General features: G+C 37.1%; 1 long non-coding RNA gene and 1 pseudogene across 3 annotated transcripts in view; one reads left to right on the forward strand and one right to left on the reverse strand.

Moving 5' to 3' along the window:
- LOC135363607 (uncharacterized) overlaps positions 1–13,275 on the reverse strand; it is a 95,342-nt gene that overhangs the window by 66,932 nt on the left and 15,135 nt on the right. For all 3 annotated transcript variants that reach the window (XR_010409449.1, XR_010409450.1, XR_010409448.1), the window contains exon 2: positions 6,300–6,379. This is a non-coding gene — a long non-coding RNA (uncharacterized LOC135363607). The remainder of the gene's footprint in view (positions 1–6,299; positions 6,380–13,275) is intronic.
- LOC123848914 (farnesyl pyrophosphate synthase-like) lies at positions 10,392–10,971 on the forward strand (annotated as a pseudogene).

Here is a 13,275-nt window from a genome sequence, read left to right on the forward strand (position 1 = left end):
GAATCACAAGCTATTAAAGTGAGGAGTGAGGGCCTTCGAGACATACAAAAGAGAAATCAGGAGAAACCAGCCTGGTATACCCCAGTTTTCCTATTATTCCATTGTTAGTACCTGATCTACAATCACTTCTGAGTGTAAAAGTTAAGATCACAGTTGTTTCTAATATGAGTGCTACCTTAAGCTTATATTTTAAGTATCTTTTACCAAGATGTTGGGGTTTTTTCCTGGCTTTTTATTCTTATATGGTTCCAAATTTACTTGTCTTTAATTTTCCACATTATTCATTTTAGTCTATTAGGTTGGAATTATTTTTTTTTTCCTTTAGAAGAGCATGAGTCTTAGTCACCTCATTACTGGCAAGAAAAAGGAAGAACTTCAGCCTGAAAGAACTCCCTCCCCAGCAAAGTGTAAAATGATCAGACAAATGTGAAGGGGCCGTTCCACACAGAAACAGTATACTGGGGCAAGGTATTCCTTGTTGCCTTAACTCTGGGATGAAGCATGAGATGAAATGATAAAGACCATTTTAAAATCAGAAAGGACACATGAACAGTTTTCTTATTCTTATTTCTAAATAAAGTTTCACTTTTCTTATGGAAGCTCATTCAGACACTAAATCATGGTTTCTCAAAAATACTTTGCATCAGAATCACAGGAGTGCTTGTTAAAAATGCCCATTGCTGGGGCGCCTGGGTGGGTCAGTCAGTTAAGCATGCAACTCGTGATTTCAGCTCAGATAATGATCTCATGGGTCATGAGATCCAGCCCCACATTGGGCTCCATCCTCAACCAGCAGTCTGCTTGGGATTCTCTCCCTCTGCCCTTCCCCCCCACTCATGTGTTCTCTCTCAAATAAATAAATCTTTTAAAAAATCCCTATTGCTGAGACACCACCATGGAGGCTGCAAATCTGCACCTATATAAGTTCCTTGGGTTGTCCTGATACACTTCACCATTTGAGATGAACTGATACCAACCATTTGTACAGTTTTTATCATCATCACAGAAAGACTAACATGAATTTATGTAATAACAATCCGAGAATTCAAAGCCCTGTCATGTTTACTCAACTACATCATTATGAGTTAATATTGTCCCCACTATTTTTGTATCATTCCCCACAGTTACGATATGGGTTTTTTTTCCCTGCTCACTTTTTCTTAGATTGGCTTTAAATCTGAACAAGCTAAGCATGTATTCAGGCTCAATTGCACTATTTTTCCTCAAAAGGAATCAACCTATCACACAATGTCAGTAATTTGAAGTCCTGCCATGATATCTGCATTAACCTGAAATCACAGCTGACCTTTACAGTGGGGCCTTTCTTCAGATTTCTGTTGCCCCTTCCCAAGTCTCAGGCTACTAGGAGAGGTAGAATTTCTCTTGGTGCGGATTTGATAGTCTAGCTTATGACACAAAAATGTCAAATTTCAAAACCCTAAAGTCAAAACTATGTAAGAAAAAAAGTTGCAAATGAAGAAATCGGTTCACTTATTCCTACATCATTCTATAAATTCCTCTCTGATATTCTGTCATTTGGAAAAGCAGCTCTATTTCTTGCTAAAACATCAGTATTGCCACTCCTTGACAAAGCAGGTTGAACAGGGTAAGTTTAATATAAAGAATTATTAAACTCCAGTGAATGCCTATAGGCTATAAAGAAAGTTGATTACCCTGAGCTAAGGGAGAATACACAAGGAAAGATAAACTTGGAAAGGGTCTCCCTTCCCAAGACTGAGGTTCAGACCTCCTCGGAGAACTTAACCCACCCACAGCACAAGAGTTTGTTGGTTTACCCAGACCAGAGCTGGTCTGTGATCCCTGAGCAAGTAGGAAGCAACCCTCCAGAGTGCAAGCTGGGTGCGGCCAGTCAGCAACCAATGGCAAGACGTGGGGGCCCTGCAGAGGGGGTGGCCACTCAGTGGAAACCCTCTAAGTTGCAGATGATCTGCATGGGGGAGCAGGTGTTGGCAGAATGCCTTTGGGGCACTGAAGCAAGAATGAATTCTTCAGGGTGTAGGTTTCTAGTCCACAGGGCTGGGAGATGCTAATCACCTGCTAAGGCTATAAGATCATCAAGACAAACCATGGTTGGGGCAGAACTCCATCAGATGCCCCATACCCACACCACTCATACACCAGTCAGTAGCCCGAGAGCAAGATAGTCCTTTTCTCCCTTCCTGCCCCACCAGCATCATCTAGGTGATGATTGAGATCCTCCTCTTTGGGACACTGACAGGTCTTAGCATGCCCTCAACTACTAGGGGACACAAAGAATGAAGAAAGCTGACTGGAAAACTACATAGGTTTGAAAGACAACCAAGAGCTAGGGTAGGGTAGGGTTGAATGATGAGTTTCATCTCCTTTGCAATGCCACTCTTTGAAGACTGGGAGCAGTGGCTGTTTTATCTAATGCACAGAAACCCACACAGAAAGTTAAAGAAATGAAGAAACAGAGGAATATGTTCCAAATGAAAGAATAAGATAAAAGCCCCTTTTATCTTATAAGAAAAGATAAGAAAAAGACCTTAATGAGATGGGGATAAGTGACTTACCTGATAAAGAGTTCAAAATAAAGATGCTCACTGAGGTCAGGAGAACAATGCATGCACAAAGTGAGAATTTCAAAAAAGAGACAGAAAAATATAAGAAAACGCCAAACAAAAATCAGAGCTGAGAATACAATAACTGAAGTGAAAATTCAATAGAGGGGTTCAACAGAAGACTAGATGAAGTGGAAGCAAAGGTCAGCGAACTTGAAGACATGGTAGTGGAATTTATCCAAAGGAGCAAAAGGGGAAAAAAAAAAAAAATGAAAAGGAGTGAAGATAATTTAAGGGGCTTATGGGACAACATCAAGTGGACTAATATTCCTATTAGAGAGGTCCCAGAAGAAGAAGAGGGAGAAAGGGGCAGAAGCATTTTTGAAAAGATAATGACTGAAAACTTTCCTAAATGGAGAAGAAAACAGACATCCAGATCCAGGAATATGAGACTTCCAAGTAAGAGGAATCCCAAGAGACCACACCGAGACATGTTATAATTAAATTGTCAAAAGTTAAGCACAGGAAAGAATCTTAAGAGCAGCAAGAGAAAAATGACTTGTTATGTTCAAGGGAACCCCCAGAAGACGGTCAGCAGATTTTTCAGCAGAAACTTTGCAGGCCAGAAAAGACTGACCTGATATACTCAACATGCTGAAAGAAGAAGGAAAAAAACCTTGCCAACCAACAATACTTTACCCAGCAAAGCTGTCCTTCAGAACTGAAGGAGAGAGTTTTCCAGACAAGAAAATCTAAAAGAGTTTAATAGGCCAACCTTACAAGAAATGTAAAAGGGATTTCTTTAACCTGAAATGAAAGGGCACTAGTTAGTAATAGGGCAACATATAAAAATGTAAATCTCACTGGACACAGTAAGAATATAGTCAAATTCAGAGCAATACAATGTGGTGATGGAGGTGAGTGAATCACAGAAATCTGGTATGAAGGTTAAAATACATAAGTAATAAAAGTAACTATAACTACAATAACTTGTTAATTGATACACAAGATAAAAAGAAGAAAATGTGATATCAAAAGCATAAAATGTGTGGGGGAGAATAAAATGTAGAGTTTTAGAATGCATTTGAACTTAAGCTGTTATCAGCTTAAAATAGACTATTATAACTCTAAGATGTTTTATATAAGCTTCATGGTAACCACAAAAGAAAAATTTAGAGTAGACACACAAAAGATGAAGAGAAAGGAATCTAAGCATACCACTAAATAAAATCATCAAATCACAAAGGAAGAGAGCAAGAAAAGAATAAAGGAATGGAACTACAAAAAAGTCATAAAATAATTAACAATATGGCAATAAGTCCATACCTGTCAATAATCACTAAGTGTAAATGGACTAAATTCTCCAATCAAAAGACATAGAGTAGATGAATGGATTAAAAAAACAAGACCCAAGTATATGCTACCTACTAGAGACTCACTTCAGCTTTAAAGATGCACACAGACTGAAAGTGAAGAAATGGAAAACATGATCTATACAAATGGAGATCAAAAAGAAAGCTGGGAATAACCATACTTATATCAGACAAAACAGACTGTAAGAGAAAGATGATAATAAAGAGACAAAGAAGGTCATTATATAATGATAAAGGGGTCAATCCAACAAAAAGATGTAACATTTATAAATATTTATGCACCCCACATAGGAACACCTAAATACATAAAGCAAATATTAACAGACCTGAAAGGATAAATAGCAGTACAATAATAATAAGAGACTTCAATACCCTACTTTCCTCAGTGGACAAATCATCCAGACAGAAAAATCAATAAAGAACATAGGCTTTAAATGACACATTAGACCAGATGGACTTAACAGACATATACAGAACATCCCATTCAAAAACAACAGAATACACATTCTTCTCATGAGCACACAGAATATTCTCCAGGACAGATCGTATGTTAGACCACAAAACAGGTCTTAATAAATTTAAGAATACTTAAATCATATCAGGCATCATTTCTAACCACAATGGTCTGAAACTAGAAATCAATTACAAGAAGAAAACAGGAAAATTCAAAACACATGGAGATTAAACAAAATGCTACCAAGCAACCAATGCGTCAAAGAAGAAATCAAAAGAGAAATTTAAAATATCTTGAGACAAATGAAAATGGAACTACAAAATACCAAAACTTAAAGGATGCAGCAAAAGTAGTGCTAAGAGAGAAGTTCATACTGAAAACACCTATATTAAGAAACAAGAAAGAGCTCAAACAACCTAACTTTACACTTCAAGAAACTTGGGGGGGAAAAAAAAAAGAACTAAGCCCAAAGTTAGTAAAATGAAGAAAAGAGCAAGTTCCATCAGAATGGAAATAAGTTAATCAGCAACTAAAAAGACAATAGAAAATAAGTGAAACTAAGAGTGGATTGTTTAAAAAGAAATGTTTAGCTAGACTCACCAAGAAAAAAAAAGAGAAGAGTCAAAGAAATAAAATTAGAAAAGAAAGAGGATTCATTACAAGTGATATCACAGAAATACAAAGGATAAGAAACTGCAATAAACAATTATATCCCAACAAATTGGACAACCTAGAAGGAATGGATACCTTCATAGAAACACACAACCTATAAGACTGAATCATGAAGAAATAGAAAATCTGAACAGACCAACTACTAGGAAGTATATTAAGAGGTATTTGATTACTAATTCAATAAACAAAAGGCCAGGACCAGATGGCTTCATGAGTGAATCTACCAAACATTTAAGGAATACCAGTTCTTCTCAAACTCTTCCAAAAAATAGAAGAGAATACTTCCAAACTCATTATATGAGGCCAGCATTACCCTGATACCAAAACCAGACACTACAGGGAAAGAAAATTATAGGTTAATATCCCTGATGAACACAGCAAAGATCCTTGACAAAACAGAGCAAACCAAATTCAACAATACATTAAATGGATCATATACTATGATCAAATGGGATTTCTTCCAGGGATACAAGGATGGTTCAACATCCACAAATCAATCAACTTCATACACATTAACAGAATGAAGGATAAAAATCATATAATCCTCTCAATATATGCAGAAAAACAAAATTTGACAAAATTCAAGATCCATCTATTTAAGATTTATTTTTAGAGAGAGAAAGAGCAAGTGAACACAGTGATGGGGAAGGGCAGAGGGAGAAGGAGAGAGAGAGTCTTAAGCAAACTCAGCACTCAGTGTGGAGCCCAACCCAGGGCTCAATCTCACGACCCTGAGATCACAATGCTTAACAGACTGTGCCACCCAGGCGCTCTCAAGATTCATTCATGATAAAAACTCTCAACAAAATAGGTACAGAGAGAACATACCTCAACATAAAAAAGGCTATATATGACAAACCCATAGCTAACATCGCACTGAACAGTGAAAAACTGAAAACTTCTCCTCCAAAATCAGGAACAAGACAAAGTTGCACAATCTTGCCACTCTTACTCATCATAGTATTAGAAATTCCAGCCACAGCAATAAGGCAAGGAAAAAACATAAAAGGCATCTACACTGGAAAGGAAGTAGCATTGTCACTATTTGCAACTGACATGATACCATATATAGAAAACTCTAAATATCTCCACAAAAAATTATTAGAATAAGTGCATTTGGTAAAGTTGCAGGATATAAGGTCAATATACAGAAATCTGTGGGATTTCTATACACTAACAATGAACTATCAGAAAGATAAATTAAGAAAGCAATTCTGTTTACAATAGCATCAAAAAGAATAAAATATCTAGAGGTACCTGGCTGGCTCAGTCAGTAAAGTATGCAGCTCTTGATCTCAGGGTCATGAGTTTGAGCCCCACGTTGGGTGTAGAGAGAACTAAAAAACAAAACAAAAACAAAAACAAAAAAACAAACTTTAAAAAAAAGGAATCAAATACCTAGGAATAAATCTAACCAAGGAGGTGAAAGACCTGTACAATGAACACTATAAGACACTTTTGAAAGAAACTGACACGAATAAGTGGCAAGATATTCCATGTTCATGGATTGGAAGACTTAATTTTTTTTACGGTTTTATTTTTAAGTAATCTCTACATCCAATGTGGGGATCAAACTCACAACCCTAAGAGTCAGATGCTCCACTGACCAAGCCAGCCAGGCGCCATGGAAAAACTAATATTGTTAAAATGTCCATACTACCCAAAGAAATCTACAGATTCAATGCAATCTGTATCAAAATTCCAGTGGTCTTTTCACAGAAATAGAATAATCTTAAAACATGTATGGAACTACAAAAGACCCTAAATAGCGTAGCAATTTTGAGAAAGAAGAACAAAGCTAGGGAGGCATCACACTTCCTGATTTCAAACTATATTACAGAACCATAATAATTGAAACAGTATATATTAACATTAAAACAGTATTTAGATCAGTGAACAGAGAGCCCAGAAATAATGTATATATGGTCAATTATTTATAACAAAGGAGCCAGGAATATATAATGAGGATAGACTCTTCAATAGATGATATTGGGAAAATTGGACAGCCAAATGCAAAAGAAGGAAACTGGACCCCACTTTACACCATACAAAAAAATCAATTCAAAATGAATAAAAGATTTGAACTTAAGAGCTGAAACCATATAAGTCCTCAAAGAAAACATAGGGGGTAAGCTCCTTGACATCAACCTTGGCAATGATTTTTTGGATTTGACACCAAAAGCAAAAATAAACAATGGGACTGCATCAAACTAAAAATCTTCTATACATCAACAAAATTAAAGGACAACTTATGGAATGGGAGAAAATATACGCAAACCACATATCTGACAATGGGTTAATATCCAAAATATATAAAGAATTCATACAACTCAGTAGCAAAAATCCCCTAACAATCCAATTTTTAAAATGAGCAGAGAGGAACTGAATAGGCATTTTCCCAAAGACACACAAATAGCCAACAGAGGGGTGCCTGGCTGGCTCAATCAGTAGAGCATGCAACTCTTGATCTTAGGGCTGTAGGTTCGGCTCCACATTGGGTGTAAAGATTACTTAAAAATAGAATCTTTAAAATAAAAAAAACGGCCGAGGGGTGCCTGGGTGGCTCAGTCATTAGGCGTCTGCCTTCAGCTCAGGTCATGATCCCGGGGTCCTGGGATCAAGCCCTGCATCGGGCTCCCTGCTCCGTGGGAAGTCTGCTTCTCCCTCTCCCACTCCCACTCTCCCTGCTTGTGTTCCCTCTCTCACTGTGTTTCTGTCAAATAAATAAATAAAATCTTTAAAATAAACAAAAGTTTAAAAAAACAGCCAAAAGATACATGAAAAGGTGCTCAACATCACTAATCATCAAGGAAGTGCATATCAAAATGACAATAGTAACTACCTCACACCTGTTAGAATGCTATTATCAAAAAAGCAAGAAATAACAAGTGTTGGTGAGGATGTGAAAAAAAAAGAGAACCCTTGTGCATTGTTGGTGGGAATGTAAATTGATGCAAACACTATGGAAAATAGTATGGAGTTTTCTCAAAAAGTTAAAAATAGAACTACCATATGATTCAGCAATTCCACTTCTGGGTATTTATATGAAGTAAACAAAATCTCTATCTCAAAAAAAATTGCATTCCCAATGTTCATGCAACATTACAAGAGCCAAGAAATGGAAACTACCTAAGTGTCCATCAGTAGATGAGTGGGTGAATGGGGGTGAGAGAAATGGGTGAAGGTTTCCAGAAAATATGAACTTTCAGTTATAAGATAAATAAGTCCTAGGGATGCAATGCAGAGTGTTCACTATAGTTAACAATGCAATATTGTGACTATATTGTACTGTATATTTGAAAGTTACTAAGAGATCTTAAAAGTTCTTGTCACAAGACAAAAAATGACACCACCAAAAAAACACAAATGATCCAATTAACAATGGGTAGAAAACATGACCAGACATTTCTCCAAAGAAGACATACAAATGGCCAACAGCCACATAAAAAGATGCTCAACATCACTCATCATCAGGGAAATGCAAATCAAAACCACAATATCACCTCACACCTTGTTAGAATGGTTAAAATAAGAAACACAAGAAACAAATGTTGGCAAGGATGTGGAGAAAAAAGATCACTCATGCACTGTTGGTGGGAATGCAAACTGGTGCAGCCACCATAGAAGACAGTACGGAGGTATCTCAAAAAATTAAATATAGAACTACCATATAATCCAGTAATCGCACTACTGGGTATTTATACAAAGAACAAAAACACTAATCCAAAAAGATATATGTACCCCTATGTTTATTGCTGCATTATTTACAAGAGCCAAATTATGGAAGCAGCCCAGGTGTCCATCAATAGATGAATGGATAAAGAAAATGTGATATATATATATACAGTGGAATATTGTTCAGCCATAAAAAGAATGAAATCTTGTCACATGCAACAACATGGATAGATCTAGAGCTTATAATGCTAAGCAAAACAAGCCAGTCAGAGAAAGGCAAATACCATATGATCTCACTCATATGAGGAATTTAAGAAGCAAAATAAATGAACAAAGGGGAAAAAAAGAGACAAACCAAAAAACAGACTCTTAAATATAGAGAAAAAAGTGATGGTTACCAGAGTGGGGGGTGGGGGAAAGAGGTGAAGGGGATTAAGAGTACAGTTATCATGATGAGCACTGAGTAATATATGGAATTGGTGAATCACTATATTGTACACCTGAAACTAATATCACACTATGTTAACTACACTGGAATTAAAATAAAAATTAAAAGAAGCCAGTGTTTTTTTAAATAACATTTTCAACTGTATTTGAGTCAGCAAAAGAATCGGAAATCTATGCATAAAATAGAAAATTCTGCATAATTTTAAGTTGTTAATGCCAGAAGTCTCCAGTAGCAAGAAACAGTAGTACTCATTGCACTCTACACAGTTAAAAAATGTACTTAAAATATTCCCACTTTAATTTTTTCATCTATTATTCTATTTGGATGCCTACATAAAGGGTAAGTGTATAGAGCACAAACACCATGTAACTTAAGAATTATCTTACCATATTTGTTTGATATGATGGTGTTCTTAAACATTATGTTCTACTCCTTATTACTGAATGAATTAAGAATACAGTATGGGCTTGTGGCAGATGTTAAGTGACTATCCTACTCCCTACCTCCTTAGAGTGTGCTGGCAATTTGGGTATCAATTTCTCATCAGAGGATGGGGATTAAATCCTGATTATTTACTATCACTAATGATCATCCTTTTCTGATTGCTAGCAATTGGCTTAGAGAAGTCATAGGACCCAATTCTAGACAGATAAACAAAGGAGGTATTTGACAGGTTTTTTTCTGGAAAAGGTTTCCTCAAAGATTCAAGAAACCATGTAGGGTGAAATGCAATCTTATCTTTTGTTGAACATCCCCTTGTCTGGATGTGATGCCTGGTTATGTCTTTCAAAAATGAATTTTTACTTAAGCTCAGATAATAGGGCTGGCTCCCAGCACTAGAGCTTCAGCAGGCGGCAGATACATGCTTCCAGAAGCAAAGCATCATTGATGGCATCCAAATCTGGCTTCTGATGCCAGCAGATCTGGCCCCATCGGGTAAGGGATGAATCCATGATATCATCTGATGCCAGGAAGAAAGCTTGAAGCAGTTCCACACACCAGCCCATAGTCAGGGCCCACCAGAGGCTATCAGCATCCTGCCTCCTTGGCTTCCCCAGCTCCTGAAATGCTATCAGCACTGTCAAAGCCTGCTGGTATTTGCCTTCAATAACATCATACTCCAAGACCTCCTCGAGCAATTGCATTTCCTGTCTCTGGGTGGCCCATGCCATCCTCGGTCAGCACCTTGACAATCTGGGAGAAGTGCTTGATGAAATCCTGCTCTTCTTGAGCTTTTCCTACAGAGGTCCTATCAGACTGAGATTGGACAGACCCTGGACCTCATCAAAGCCTCCCGGGGCAATGTGGATCTTGGCAGATTCACTGAAAAGAAGTACAAATCCATTGTCAAGTCCAAGACAGCTTTTCTATCTTCCTGTAGCTGCCACCATGTATATGGCAGGCAGTGACAAGGAGAAAGAACATGCCAATGCCAAGAAGATCCTGCTGGAGATGGGGCAGTTCTTTCAGATTCAGGATGATCACCTTGATCTCTTTGGGGAGCCCAGTGTGACAGGCAAGATTGGCACTGACATCCAGGACAACAAATGCAGCTGCCTGGTGGTTCAGTGTCTACGGCAGGCCTCTCCAGAAGAGCGCCAGATCCTTCTGGAGAATTATGGGCAAAAGGAGGCTGAGAAGGTGGCCTGGGTGACGCCCTATACGAGGAGGTGAACCCCTCAGCTGTGTGCACGCAGTATGAAGAAGAGAGCTACAGCCACCTTGTGAGCCTCCTGGAGTGGGTACGCCACGCCCCTGGCCCTAGCCATTTTCCTGAGGCTAGCACAGGGGGAAAAAGTGACCTAGAGACTGTGAGGGTGGGAGGGGAAGTTCTCGATAAACTGTCTAACCCTCAAAAGAAAAAGAAAAAGAAAAAGAAAAAAAAAACCTGGTACCTGAATAATGTTACTGAGCCATTGAACCAACCAGCCTTATAGCTATTCCACCTTTGGACTATTTCTTTTGTGAAAGGCTAAATTTATTTTTAAGCCAGTTGACTTAGGGTGCCCTATTAGTAATAACTGAAGATAAAATTTCCACTTTTGTAGGAGTTCTGTAATTCAGATGTGGACTTTAAGTAAATCATTTATTTTGATGTCTTTGTATAGAGATCTGTTTTCTTACATTTTATTCCAACCACATTGTGTGTCAGAACAAAAATAGCAAAACTCCTTGGAGGAGTATGTAACAGAAACAGTTTCCAGGATATACTATTCATATCATCCAAGTGAAAATCCAAAATTGCTTGATGTAGGAACAAGCAGCAATTTGTGATCCAATCTCAAGAAAAAAGATCATCAGCAAAGAGCAACCCCGAGATGACCCACAGGCTAGAATTAGCACAAAAAGATTTTAAACTGGCTACCATAACTATACACAGGGAGCTAAAGGAAAATGCTCATTATTGAAGGCTCATAGTGAACAAAGAGATAGTTTTTATTTATCTTGAGATTTCCTATTAAAAAACCCTGAAATTACAAAACTAAAATATACAATATCTGAAATGAAAAATACACTGAATGGATTTACAAGCAAAATAGAAGTGATGAAGTAAAGCATCAGTGAACTTGAGAAAACAGATCAATAAATATTTTCTAATTTGAAGAACAGGAAAAAAAATAATTTAATAAATTATAAAGCATCAAGACCTATAACTGTAATCCCTAAACTATCAAGTTAAAAATGCAAAAAGCTAGGCACTTGGATGGCTCAGTCAGGTAAGAGTCCAACTCTTGGTTTCCGCTCAGGTCATGATCTCAGGTTCTGAGAGAGAGCCCTGCATGGGGTTGGGCATGAAGCCTGCTTGGGATTCTCTTTCTCTCTCCCCCCTCTCCCTTGGCCCCTCCCCCCCCGCCCACTGCATGCACATGCTCTCTCTCTTAAAAAAAAAAAATGCAAAAAGCTATACCTACATAGGCAATTCATAAATTAAAATGGAATTTTAAAAACTACTCAATCCAAAATAAGGCAGGAAAGAAAAGAAAAAAACAGAGGCAAAGAAAGAACAATACTGTCCCTGTAACTCAAACTTACGAATAATTATATTTTAATGGCCTAAACACTCCAATTTAAAAGTGGAAATTATCGAAAAAATCAGGAAAATCAAGATCCAAGTGTATGTTTTCTGCAAGACACATTTATATAAAGAAACCAACAGACTGAAAGTCAATAGATGAGAAAAGATAAACCAAGCAAACACTAGTCATAAAACTGGAATGGCTATATTAATATCAGATGAAACAGACTTTGAAATTAAAAATATTACCACAGATAAAGGGGGACATTTCATAATGATAGAAGTGTCAATTCTTCAGAAAGATATAACAATTATAAATACCTATGTGCTATTTAAAAGAACTTAAAAAAATACACAAAGCAAAAACGGACAAATTGAAGAGAGAATATAAATCCACAATTGTAACATCTCTCCCTCATCAATAAACAGAAAAACTAGACCAAACAAATCGCAGTAAGAACATAGATAATTTGAACACTATCAATCAATATCTAAATGATATTTATAGAACATTACAACCAACAATAGAGAATACCATTATTTTTGTTACATATAATATGTACATCAAGGTAGACTAGATGAATGGCCATAAAATAAATCTCAAAAGGATTAAAGCCATACAGATTATGTTCTTTGACCATGGTATTAAGCTAGAAATTAATAACAGTAAGACACTTAGGAAAACCCCAAATATTTGGAAACTAAACAACACTTTTCTATAACATACCTGGATCAAAATACAAATCATAAGTAAAAATGGAAAATATTTTAAACTGATAATGAGGGACACCTGGGTGGCTCAGTCGGTTAAGCAACTGCCTTCAGCTCAGGTCATGATCCCAGTGTCCTGGGATCAAGTCCCACATCGGGCTCCTTGCTCAGCAGGGAGCCTGCTTCTCCCTCTGCCTGCAGCTCTCCCTGCCTGTACTCTCGCTCACTCTCTCTCACCTATGCTCTCTCTCTCTCTCTCTAGGAAATAAATAAATAAAATCTTTTAAAAAAATAAACTGATAATGAAACATCAAAAATTGTGTGATTACTGAAAAAAGTGAAAAGAAGGAAATTTATAGTTTTAAAAACTTAGAAAAGAATGC

This window comes from Mirounga angustirostris, unplaced genomic scaffold (genome assembly GCF_029215605.1).
Source record: "Mirounga angustirostris isolate CCGP_5_RB_7025 unplaced genomic scaffold, mMirAng1.0.hap1 SCAF_2, whole genome shotgun sequence".
Lineage (NCBI taxonomy): Eukaryota > Metazoa > Chordata > Mammalia > Carnivora > Phocidae > Mirounga > Mirounga angustirostris.